Below are 12619 nucleotides of genomic sequence, written 5' to 3' on the forward strand. Positions count from 1 at the left end.
GTAAGGTACTATTTAAAATAGACTTGATCTGTTGGAGTTGTATCTGGGAGATGTTTGTATGTTATGGTAGAAGACCATAATTTTAAAGAGAATCTTAGTTTGAAACATCCTAAAGTTAAAACATATATTGTATAAAGAAGGAAGGACGGAGGAGTCCACAAAAGGGAAGATCTCAGGAGAGGGAAACAGTGACGACAGAAATCATGTTGTTTATCTTTACTCTCTTCAAAGGATCAGGAGCTCCACATCAAATAAAAAATAATAATTATTTTTTAAAATTGCTACTTCTTTGAATCTCTTGTTGTTCTTTGAAAGTCAATATAAGCAACTTTTCTCTAAGAGCTCTGGAAAACACCTTAACTTCCAAATACCCAAAAGATCTGCAAGGAGATGAATGGAGCATGGTGAAAGAAAAAAAAAAGTTTGGATTTAACCCATACTGAAATTTTTTAATCAAGTCAGCTTCCTGCTTAACATCCCAGCACAGTCCCTTCTGAACTCCTTGAAGGTTTTTATCTTCACCATCTGGCAATTAATCACTCGCCGCCCCCTGGTATCTTTCCTCTTGTCTTCTTTGCATTTCGTCCTGCCATTTAATTTTTCACAGATTTATGTCTGGCCTCTTTATTGAGTTCCCACTGAGTCTAGCACATTGTAAGCACGTAATAAATAGCTCCCACGGAATGGTTTTGCTCCAGGCAACCTTAATGAAAAGTAGACAGGGAAGGCTTTGAACCATCCTGGGTAGGACTGCAAAGATTTTGAAGACCTAGAGCATGCTGTTGTGGCCTCCTGGGGTTGGAACCCTTTTTCAGAGGAGCAAGGCCTTTTCCTGTCAGCTTCCCCTCTCACCTTAATTTTCTCCTTTCCTCAGAGATGACCAGACCGTCTCATTCTGCTTGAGTCGTTTCCCATCACCTGCAGAACTAGCCTAGCCTGGGACTTGGTCTTTGGAGAAGCCCAACCCTTAATCTGAGATTTTTTTAGCCTTTAGGATGAAGAATAGATGATTTACAAGTCTCTCTCTGCCTCTGGGTCTTTCTCTCTTCCTTATCTATGAATCTGTGGATAATTTATCTCTTTTCTGAGGCTATAAAAAGAAGCAACTTCAGCTTGAAGGCTTTCAAGAGTCAGTCTCACCAGTGAGAGATAGTAACTAGTGCCATAGAGTCCTGAGGAGCACGAGGAGGCCCTTTCTAAGCATGTCCTAAAAGAAAATTCTGTGTTGACTGCCATGATTTCTGTACGCCTCTCTGTCAGATAACCACATGGCTCAAAAAATAGATCTGGGCCCACAGTGTTTAGAGAAGTAGTGGCAAAAAGAATCCCTTGCCCCAATCTCCTTCTTTAATGCACAATCCTTTTAAAGTCATTAAAATATATAGGATTCTCAAAGAAATAGGAAATGTACCAGGCTGGGCCTAACTCTGGCTTTAATCCACCTCTCTTTTGAAATTTTTCCTCACTCTAAAAGTGTCTTCTAACAGCTGGGATGCTGTTAGCCTCATGCTAACTGGGCCGCACAGGCCCCTTTCCCTCTGGTCAAATTCTAAGAATTCTAAGGTAGCACCAAGACTCCTGGCCCCCGGGGTACATGTCCTGTCTGTCCTCCCAGGAGTGTAGGTGGGACCTGTGAATATACAGAGAATGCAAGTCCCTGGATTAAGCTGCATTAAAGGGTAAAGTGATAGGACACTTTACATTATATGTGTCTTCTTTCTAGAAGACCAAAGGGAGAGTTGAAGAGGGAGTGGGCGATTGTCCAGCTGGCTTTAGAGAAGTAAGTGTCCACACAGTGTGGGAACCACAGGACTAGGACAAGAAGGTGACCTGAGCAGAGGACACAGATACACCATGTCCAGGTTCCAGACCCTAGAAACTAGGAGAATATATTTGTGTTGTTTAAGCAACAATTTGTGGCAACATATTGTCTAGCAATGGAAAATGAGTATGGTTTAATATATCCCCCAAAAGTTCATGTGTTAGAACTTAGTCCCCAAATCATATGCTCATGGAATTTGAAATTGAAGCCTTGGGGAGGAAATGCAGATTTGGTGAAGTCATGAGAGTAGGACCCCCAAGATGGCATTAGTGGCTTTATGTGAAGAGGAAGAGGGACCTAAGCTAGCATACTTGGTATCTCACCATGTGGTGTCCTCCAACATGTTGTGATATAGTAAGTAGGCCCTCACAGGGTGCTGAGTATATGCTGGTGACATGTTCTCCAACTCAGCCTGCAGGACCATGAGACAAAAGACTTGAATTGTTTATAGATAACTCAGTCTCAGCCTAAGATACCACATCTCTCCCTTCACCTTGGCTGTCAGCCTCATAGGAAGAGGAAAGCATCAGTCAAAAAAATAACTTCAGGGCTGGGGTTGTGGATCAGTGGTAGAGCGCTTGCCTCACATGGGTGAGGCCCTGGGTTCGATCCTCAGTGCCACATAAAATAAATAAATAAATAGAAATAAAGATATTTTGTCCACTTACTACTAAAAAAATATTTTAAAAAAAGTAACCTCACCTTCATGATTAGTATAACCGAGCAGTATTCACCCTCCCCCCAGCCCCAAATCTCACAGGGAGACCTGTTTCAAACTGGGAAATGCCTGTATTGGTCAACCTTTCATCACTGTGAACAAAATACCTGACAAAAATAACTTAAAATATATTTTGGTCATGATTTCAGAGATCTCAGCCCATGGTTTTCTGGCTACAAGACAGAAACATCATGGTGGGATGACATGGTGGAGGAAAGCTGCTCACCTCATGGCAGCCAGGAAGCAGAGAGAGAGGCCAGAGAAAAGGAAACCATTCCAGGGCACACCCCTAGTAACCGACTTCATCTACTAGGTCCCGCCTCCCAGGAGTCCATTCAGCTATCAATGGATTAATCCATCAAATGAGTTAATCCACTGATGAAATCAGAACCCTGTGGTCCAATTGTTGAATTAAAGTCCCACCTCTGGACCTTGCTACCCTAGGCACTAGACTTTCAACACATGAGCTTTGGGGAGGACATTCCTGATCAAACTATGATTTCTCTTTTCACCATTGCCTCCTTGCCCACGCTCCAAACATTCACTGGGTATCACCATGTGCCAGGGACTCTCACATATGGAGTGCCATCAAACACTTGGAACCACCCCCCTGGTCACAGCTTTTTGTTGGTCACCTCCAGAAAATGGAACCCTTTGTCTGAGGTCTTAACACCAGACAGAAAGGACCATGGAGACTGGAACTCAGGATTTCTCAGTTCAGAACTCCCAGCTCTTTCAACTCTGTACCCTTTCGAAAACATTTTTCAAACACTTGAAGTGGGATCTTAGAAAAGGGGGAATTCCTAAAATTACAAGTTATGCTGACACTATTGTAGAACCGTGGCCTCAAGATCTTTGATGGGACATAGGTGGGTAGGAGACAATGCATAAAGTGTGACTCCTGAAGGACCAGGAAATTTGCTTTTGTTTTGGGAGCAGGGACTTTGGGGCTTCCTAAGAATCCTTGGCCTCTGCTTTCCTTCCTGAAGTCCCTCATATAGTGCAAGGCCCAGAACAGTCAATGTCACAAGTGGTGACAGTGTTCCCAAGGTCACTCCTGCGTGTTTGCCAAGGAACGTGGTGGTGGTTCCTTTCCTGGTAGAGGATAGCCCAGATCAAAGCCCAGAGAGTGCTTCCTAGGAATCTTTGCTTTCCCTGGTGATTTGTTAAAAAAGTAAATAGGGAAAAGGCAACATTGAGGCGTGGGAGTAGGATTTAAAAAAAAAACAAGAAGTGTTTCTGCCCTACATGTGGGTAGACACTGCCTTGAGGCAGATGAAGGAGGAAGGAAGTTGTCAGTAAGAGAAAAGATCCAAATACCAGTGAGCACCAGGTCTTTGTTATGAACCAAACACCGGTGTCTGGGCAAACTGGGGACCGTTAGTTGAGTTTTCTTCCTTCTTTGAGATAAGAAGAAATAATATTCAAACACTCAAAGTTCAAAATCTGTGGCTCTTTCCTGAGAAATGCTGAAAACAAGTTTATAAAGCTTTAATTCAGGAGAGGTTAATTAGCCTCCCATCCTGGCCCAGGCATCTCTTCCCCAACACTGCTGTCTACGCTGACAGCATGCGCTACTTCTGTGAGGGCTTTGGGGTACACTTATGCTTTTCTTGCTGTCTCTCTCTCTATTTTTTTTCTTCTTGAGAGCTTTGTTCCTCTTCTTCCCTCCAAAGCTAGAGCAGGGAATGTATTATTGTTTCCTGTTCTTGTTGTTCATTTCCATAGAAATATTCTTGGGTATCAAAACATAATCCACTGGAAGCGCAGGTATGCAGCCCGTGTCCCCAGAGAATTTCTGAAAGGAGGACAAGGATGTCTTTTCTCTTGTGCTCTGCGTCAGCACAGATTAAGCGAAGAGAATATAGCTTTTCCCATAAAAGTTTATTGCAAAAATGTTCAAGAATACAGTGAAGTTGAAAGAATCTTATAATGGTCCCTGCTATCCTGATTCTAGAATTAACCTATTTCTATACTTGCTTTATGATATGATATATCTGTCCACCTTTCCATCTCCCTCTCCACCCACCCATCTTTCTTGTTTTATGTGATGGACTCTGAAGTAAATCACAGCCATGGTACACTGCCCGTTAAATACTCCAGCATGTGTCTCATTAATGAGAAAAAAAAAAAAAAAAANATATATATATATATATATATATATATATATATATATATATATATATATATGAAACATCTACACCCAGAGAAATGCACAAATCTTGTTGGCTGAGTTTGGAGAAATGTATCCAGTGTTGTAACCCAATCCTCAGCAATATCAGAGCTTTATCTTCACTCTAGAAGATTCCTATGTGCCCCTTCCCCAGCCACTTCCTGCCCCTATGCTATCCTAAGAAAATCTCTTTTTAGATTTTTTTTCCACTACAGATTATTTTTCTCTCTTCTTGAATATCATATAGATGCAACAGTACTGTTTATACTCTTTCATATAAGGCTTCTTCCTCTCAGCACGACGGCTGTGAGGTTCATCTGAGCTGTTCTTTTCATCACTGGATTGTATTCCCTGGCATGAATATAATTCAACTTGTTTATCCATTCTATGGTTTCCAATTTGGGGCTATTATTTACATATATTGAAGAGAAGACCACATAGAAATAATAAAAATTGTATTTACATATATTGAAGAGAAGACCACATAGAAATAATAAAAATTGAAATGAACAAGAACAAAACTAAACATACAAAAATTCCTGTTTAAGAGTTTCTTTTGTTGCTGTGACTGAAGGACCTGACAAAAGACAATTTCAGAAGAGGAAAAGTTTATTTGGCGCTCATGGTTTCCAAGATCTCAGTCCATTGCTCTGTGCCTGAGGTGTGGCAGAACATCATGGCGGAAGAGTGTGGTTGAGGAAAGTGGCTCAGGACATGGCCACCAGGAAGCAGAGAAAGAGAGACTGCTCCACTCAAGCAAGGACAAAATACATACCACAAAGGCACCCACCTCCTCCAGCCACACGGGCCAGTTACACCCAGTTACCTATCTATCTATTCAATGGGATTCATGTACTGATTAGGTTAAGGCTCTTGTGACCCAATCATTTCCCCTCTAAACTTTCTTGCATTGTATCATACAAGAGCTTTTGGGGGACACTTTGTATATAAACCATAACAATACCCAAGACACATGTGCACATACATTCACAATACAAATGCACACTCATGAAATCTTTGAAGGTTAGAATTTCATTGCTCCCCTTGCATATTGTTACTAATAGCATATATTTATGAACACAATCTATTTGGATAGAAATTCTATTTGGATAGAAAAACTAGGATGATAAGTAATTAGTGCATTGATTATTCTCTTAATGTATAGATGGGCAAAAAGTGGTAGAAAACAATTTTCTCTTCCCAGGTCAGCCTGGCATTTTATAAAATGTAGTTTATACAAATAACAATAATGTACTGTATATTTAGAAAAGATAGAAGAAAAGATTTTGAAAATTTCACCATAAGTAAATAATAAATGATTGAGGGGGTAGATATGTTTAACCTGATATAAATATTACACAATGTATAGATGTATCAGAACATTATATGGCATATATATATATATATCATACATTATATTTGTAAGATATACAAATTTCAAGTTTTTATATATCAATTAAAATAAATTAAAAACTAAAAATACAGCTCAAGATAATGAGAAATTATCATCAACTTTTAATGATTGGGGTCCAATGGATAGGGAGGTATAGCACTAAAAAGTAGCTTTATTCGCTCATCAAGAAAAGTCATTGCAATGTGCAGGTTGAAAACTCTTGATTCTTCTATGTGTTTAACAACACTTCCCTGAGTGAGAGGCAGCAGGAGGTCTTAGAGAATATGTTGTATGGGTCTGAGCTGAATCAGGCATGGGGTCTGGCTACATGCATTGCCATCTCTAGGCCTCAAATCTTATCTGCAAAATGAAGAGGTTGGAATGGATAATCTTGACCATTATCAAATCTCTATAAATGAGATGTTATGGTAGTTAGATGTTGTTGTCAACATCTATCAATTTTTCAGGAAACAAAAACCCATGAAAAAAGTTATTCAAGAAAAAAAGAATAGAGAGGGGCAATTATTGTAAGGCCAAAGAGAGACTCATGGCTGTCCACAGCCAAGACCTCTGGTTCAGATGGGTCATCCAGGGACAAACTGGGACTCAGCAAATCAGGTCTGAAGGATTCTACCTGTACAACTCCAGGCATCTCACAGAGCACCCCTGCTTCTGCTTCTTTGTGTGAGTGAGTGAGTGTGTGTGTGTGTGTGTGTGTGTGTGTGTGTTGGGGGAGTCTGCTCCCTTCTCACGCCTTCTCTGCAGGCTGCTCCTCCTCCTCTCCCTCTGTGCACACACAGCCCACAGCCCGTCATGCCACCTTTCATCACTCTCTGCAGTGGGAGATTTCTGTTTTAGCTCCCACTGCTAGCCTTCGTTGTTCAATAAGCATATATTGTAATAAAGAAATAAAATTAATTTTATGCATATATAAATGCTAACTGTCTTTCAAATCTATTCTTCATTTACAGGACTGTGACTCAGAAGCCCTTTCAGAAACTAGTGAACCTTTGGGAAACAGAAAAAACTTCACTGGAATCTTGTTTGTTGCTATGTCATTGGGACTGTTTTTGTTTGTTTGTTTGTTTTTGGTTTTGGTTTTTGTCATTTCCTATTCATATTCTTTAATTACTAAGTTGAACTTTTAATAAGGATGCTACTGATGGTACAGCATTGGGTTTGGAGAGTGGGAGGGAGGTATGTCAATGAATGAGACAGGGTGCCTGGCTTTAGGAACCTCACCACCGAGTGGGTGGCCTTCTGTGATTAGCCAGGGAGATTTCTTTGTGGAGAAAGTGAGTTTTGAGTGTGCAATGAGGTGAGGAGCATGATGCAAATATCAGAAAAGTGGAAGTATTGCATCTGGTGTTTTTTTAAAAGCAGGGATCTCTCTTTTTGAAGCATAGACATTCTGTTTATGGATTCCTTGACTTCTTTGTCTGTTTTCTTTTTAAAAAAAATTTATTTGTTTATTTTAATTAGGTATAGATGAAAGAAGAATGCATTTTGATTCATTGTACACAATTGCAGCACAACTTTTCCTTTCTCAACAATGGAGATTGTACACGATGTAGCATCGCACCATATGTGCAGTCATACATGTACTTGGGACTGTTTTGAGGACTTAATGAGATAAGATAAGTGAAACACTTAGTGTGTGGCTTAAAGAATCCATAAGTAGTAGCCATTCTGATTATTGTAAGAGTTACCACCAGTTGGAACCTACAGGATTACCTTTGTAGTACCTATTGTAAGTATTATGAGGGACTTTGCTAGTTTGATTGACCGATTAATTTTATTTTGATGTTTCTAAAAAGACAAGAAAACAAAGGAAATCGATTGAAGCTAAATAAAGCTTAATTTTACAGATATTTTTCAAATATGCTCATTTGGAAAAAACACAAGTTTTCCCAACAGCACTAGCAACACAGATTTCCAGAAGCAAATGACCCTGGCTTCCACAGGTCCCTGCAGTTAGTGTGACACTTTCTCGGAACTGATCTGCTGGGGGGTGAACTCTGAGCCTTAGGTACTACCCACCACATAATTCATCAATTTTCTGCTTGGCCAAAACAGGGAGGGGACAAGATGAATGGACAATATTGGTCCTTTCGGAGCCATGGTTACGGTATTTCAGGTTGTCTTCAGACAACCTCCCATAAGAGTATAGTATTTGGTAGACCCTTCTAAGCTTGTCGCATCTACTGCCAGCTGTTGACAATTCATGACTCTCCTCCTTCTCAAGATTGTTTTTTCCTGCTATTAGAACATGTCATAAAAGAAGCAGTTAACAAGAGAACTGAGGACACAGTGTACCATAATGGGTTGGGACAGGTGGTGTGTGCGTGTTAGTTTTTCCCTGCTATGACAAAAGACCTTAAAAAATCAACTTAGGGGAGAAAGTTTTTCTGGATCATGGTTTTAGAGGTTTTGTTCAATTTTGTTTTACACTTGGTTCCATTGTTGTTGGTGAGGCAGAACATTATGGCAGAAGGGTATGGTGGAGCAAAAGTTGCTCACTTCAAGGCAGACAGAAAGGAGAGAGAGAGAGAGAGAGAGAGAGAGAGAGAGAGAGAGAGAGAGTGAGTCAAGCACTGGGGGCAAGATACACCCTCAAGGACAAGCCCCTGAGTGACTTACTTCTAACACATGGCCCCACTTCCTAAAGTCTCCACCACCTCCCAATAGCACCACCAGCTGGGGATCATCACGTGAGCCTTTAGGGACTTTCCAGATCCAGACAAAAACAGGGGGTAAGTAGAATGTGACGTGGAAAACCCTGGACTCATGGTGTCCAGGGCAGATGAAGGATATGAGCCAAAAAACGGTGTTCGTGGCCAATGGTTCCCATGAGAAGTCTTCTAGCCACCTGGCCTTGGCATCTGCTTCATGTAAGCCAAGCTCATATTTTTCTAAAGTTTCTAACTTGATTGACTAGAGGCAAATCCTTTCCAAAAGGGAAATAGGAAGGGGGATGTGACTTAGCCTTTCTGCATGAGACAGGATTGGAGGAAGCTCTCAGAAAAACATTGGGAACTTGTGGTAGAGAAACTTCCAATGGGAGCATGGGACGCACTGGGAAAGGATACACAGAGCATTAGTTCAATTTTTGGTATTAATTTACTGGGTGATTTCATAACACTTTGAAAGATAAGTGTAAGGCCACCCTTGTGTGGACTGTTTTCATTTGGAGAGGGGCTTTTGATCCAGGCTGAACTTTCCAGGTGGTGTGTTTAGTTTAGGCTTAGTTGAATCTGAGTACCCCCATGGAAGCCAGTGTCCTGGTTGGGGATTTTTCCCTTTCCAACTTCAGAGAGCTCTATTTTGTTCCCTTCAAATGTTTTTGGTAGAATAATCTGCACTAACTTTTAGTATCTTCTCATCCTCTATTTATTCTCTAACTCTAGATAACCTGGTTTCTTCTCACCACTCCACTAAACAAATCTACTCGCCAAACACAAGTCTCTCAACACCATTTGACTCAGCTGCCTAGCCCCTTCTCACGCCCCCTACAGTTTCTGTCTCTACCCCTGAAGTGTTCAAGGTCCCTGTGCTAGTTTCGCAGGGCTACTGTAACAAAGTACCACAGGAGTCTGTGGTACTTTGTTACAGTACCAGGACAACAGGAGTCTGCCCTCAGCTCTGGAAACTAAGAGTTCGAAATCAGGTGTCATCGTGGCCCTGCTCTCTCTGAAGAACACTTCCCTGCCCCTTTTCCAGCTCTCCATGGCTCCTGACAACACTTGCTATTCCTCAGCTTGTAGCTGCATCCCTGAATCTCTGCCTTCACATCTCATGGCCTTCTTCCCTTCACTGCCCTTGTGCAGTGTCACTCTAAAGGTGCCTGTGTTGCAAGCTTTGTCCTCAGTCGAAGCACTGTTGGGAGGTGGTGGAACCTTTAGGAAAGGAAGTTAGGTCATCGTGGGTGCTGCCCTTGAAGGGGACATTGGGATCCTGGCCACTCATCTTCCTCTCTCTTTACATCCCAGCTGCTGTGAGGTGAGTACCTTCCTCTACCACATGCCTCTGCCATGATGTACTGCCTTTCCACAGTACTGAAAGCAATAGGGCCAACCAGTCAGGAACTGAGGCCTCTAAAATCATGGATGAAAATAAACCTTTCACCCTAATAAGTCGACTATCTCAGTTATTTTGTCACAGCAACAGAAAGCTGATAAAAACAAAATCAATATTTGAAACTCCCTGGTGTCTCTGGTATTAAACACCAGTAACTGATTTTAGGGCCCACCTTAATCTAGTATGCCCCCATCTTAATTAGATTATATCTGCAAAGATCTTATTTCCAAATAAGGTCACATTCACAGGTAATGAGGGTTAGGACTTGAAATATCTTTAGGAGAATAGAATTAATTTCACAACAATTCTAAAGGATTTGTCCTTGGTTCTTCTTTCTTGTAATTCTGACTGTCATCCCTTGAACCCTGTGGACTTTGCCACCTTCTCTACTGAATTTGACAAAAAATATACAAGTCAATAAGCGGAATGGAAGAGACCCTATAAAGAAATCCTGGTATATGTGGGAACTTTACATATAAAGAGGTGGAGCTCCAATTCAGTGAATAACTGTTGCAGATAAAGCAGACTCTTTTTTTCTTACCATCAGTCTCTAATGATACCATGTACCACCGTTTCCATGGCATTTACATTCTGTGGAATTACAAGTGATCTGGAGATAATTTAAAGGAAATGGGAGGGTGTGCATAGGTTATATGCAAAGACTGCCATTTTACATAAGGGTCTTGTGCGTCCCTGATAGCAAAAGCCTGGGGTCCAGGAACCATTTTCTGGACATCAAGAGACCCGAGGATGACTTTATTTGACACCACTTTGCACTTTGCCCCTTGTCTCTGACTTTCTTACCACTGTTACCTACTGTCCATAACTCCCCCCAAACTGGACTCCTTGCTTCTGCTGGTCTATTCTTTTCTTCATGCCCTTCCCTTCACTGAAATGACCTTACCCAGTCACATCTTCAGAGGTCCCCACTAACTCCTTGTTGATTTGACCTGAAATGCAGATATTGATGATGATATATAAAACTCAGAAATAGGTCCCCTAAAAAAAGAAAAGAAAAGAAATATGATGATACTAAAATACAATATATTCTCACAGAAAAAAAAGAAAAATATGCCCCTAAAGAAAGATATCAAACCAGTCCATAAGTGTGTCATTTTTTTTTTAGTTTGTACCATTGGCATTGCCAAGAACTGGCCTGCAATGCTCCAGCTCTTAAAGAAAAGAAACATGAAACATGTTTTCCAAAATTGGACATAATTCTAACAATTTACTCAACATTACCCATAAAGAATTGTGAAGTTGAAACAAACTTTTATAAACTATCCATAATAAAATTTTAAAGATAAAAATAAAGATAAACCATGTCAGAGGAAAGACTAAATTAGTTTTCTATGTTTTTCTGCAGAAAATGATATTACAAAAGTGTTGTGTCTTTAAAAAAATAGTATATTGCAAAAAAAAATTGGAAGAAAGCATTATGAAGTTGGACCAGGAACCTAATTAATAAAAAAATATCCTGTTGTTTTTCTGGAATTTTTGTTGTTTATGGATTTGTTAGCATTTTAAAATTTATAATTTGAAATTGTTTCTTTATCATCCTAATAAATCTTTGCTTTCATTGGAATTTTGTATTTAAAACTTTTCTTAAAGAGGGTCCCTAATTGTATAAGTTTTAGTCCTCAAATCTTGATCTTGTTGAGTCCTGGACAGCTAGTACATGTACCCAGGGAAAGAGATTGTGTGGAGATTGGTTTTCTGGAAAGGTGAAGAAGGGTCAGTCAAGTTGGAGGGCAATTCAGAGTCCATAGTCAGAAGAAGAAAGACGAGAGTGAGTCTTGTGTTGTAGGGCAAGGGGGTAAAGACTTTGGGTTTGCCTTTGCATCAAGAGGTGAAAACAGGGGATCCTTAATAATTAAATAATCATCATAAAATATAACAATGGCTAAATATATATTCATTAAACATTTTACTTTAAGTGACCACAAAAGCACCTTCATCAGCAGGTCATGGGTGTAAGGGCCCAAGCTGGCTGAGTCTGAGTTGGTTGAATGAGCTTTTGTCTTCAGTTTTCTGATATAAACCACACCCAGAAATCTTCCCCTATAATTTGGGTTTATAATCTTGGGGGAAACAATCTGAGTGAAACCTGCTTCTAGAGTGTTCTGTGATTTCTGTCTACTTACAGTTCTCTCACCAATATATAATTCAGCAACAAGCATTTCATTGATTTGCTGTTGTATTCTCAGGCATTCAGCTTCATTTTCATAGAAATTGCTCTTTTCGGTAGTCATATTTCATCAGTTTATATATTATTAAATTACAGAATTTTTATCACAAGTGCAACTGGCAGAAACCCATCTGGCAGCAAACACCTCTGACTCTTGGTACCCACACAACTCGGCTGCTAAGAACAGGAGGGTACAGGTCTCCTGGAGGGTTGCTAATCAACCCATGTGGCCAGTGAAGCATGAGCTT

The sequence above is a fragment of the Marmota marmota genome, unplaced genomic scaffold (assembly GCF_001458135.2).
Source record: "Marmota marmota marmota unplaced genomic scaffold, marMar, whole genome shotgun sequence".
In the NCBI taxonomy this organism is placed as follows: domain Eukaryota; kingdom Metazoa; phylum Chordata; class Mammalia; order Rodentia; family Sciuridae; genus Marmota; species Marmota marmota.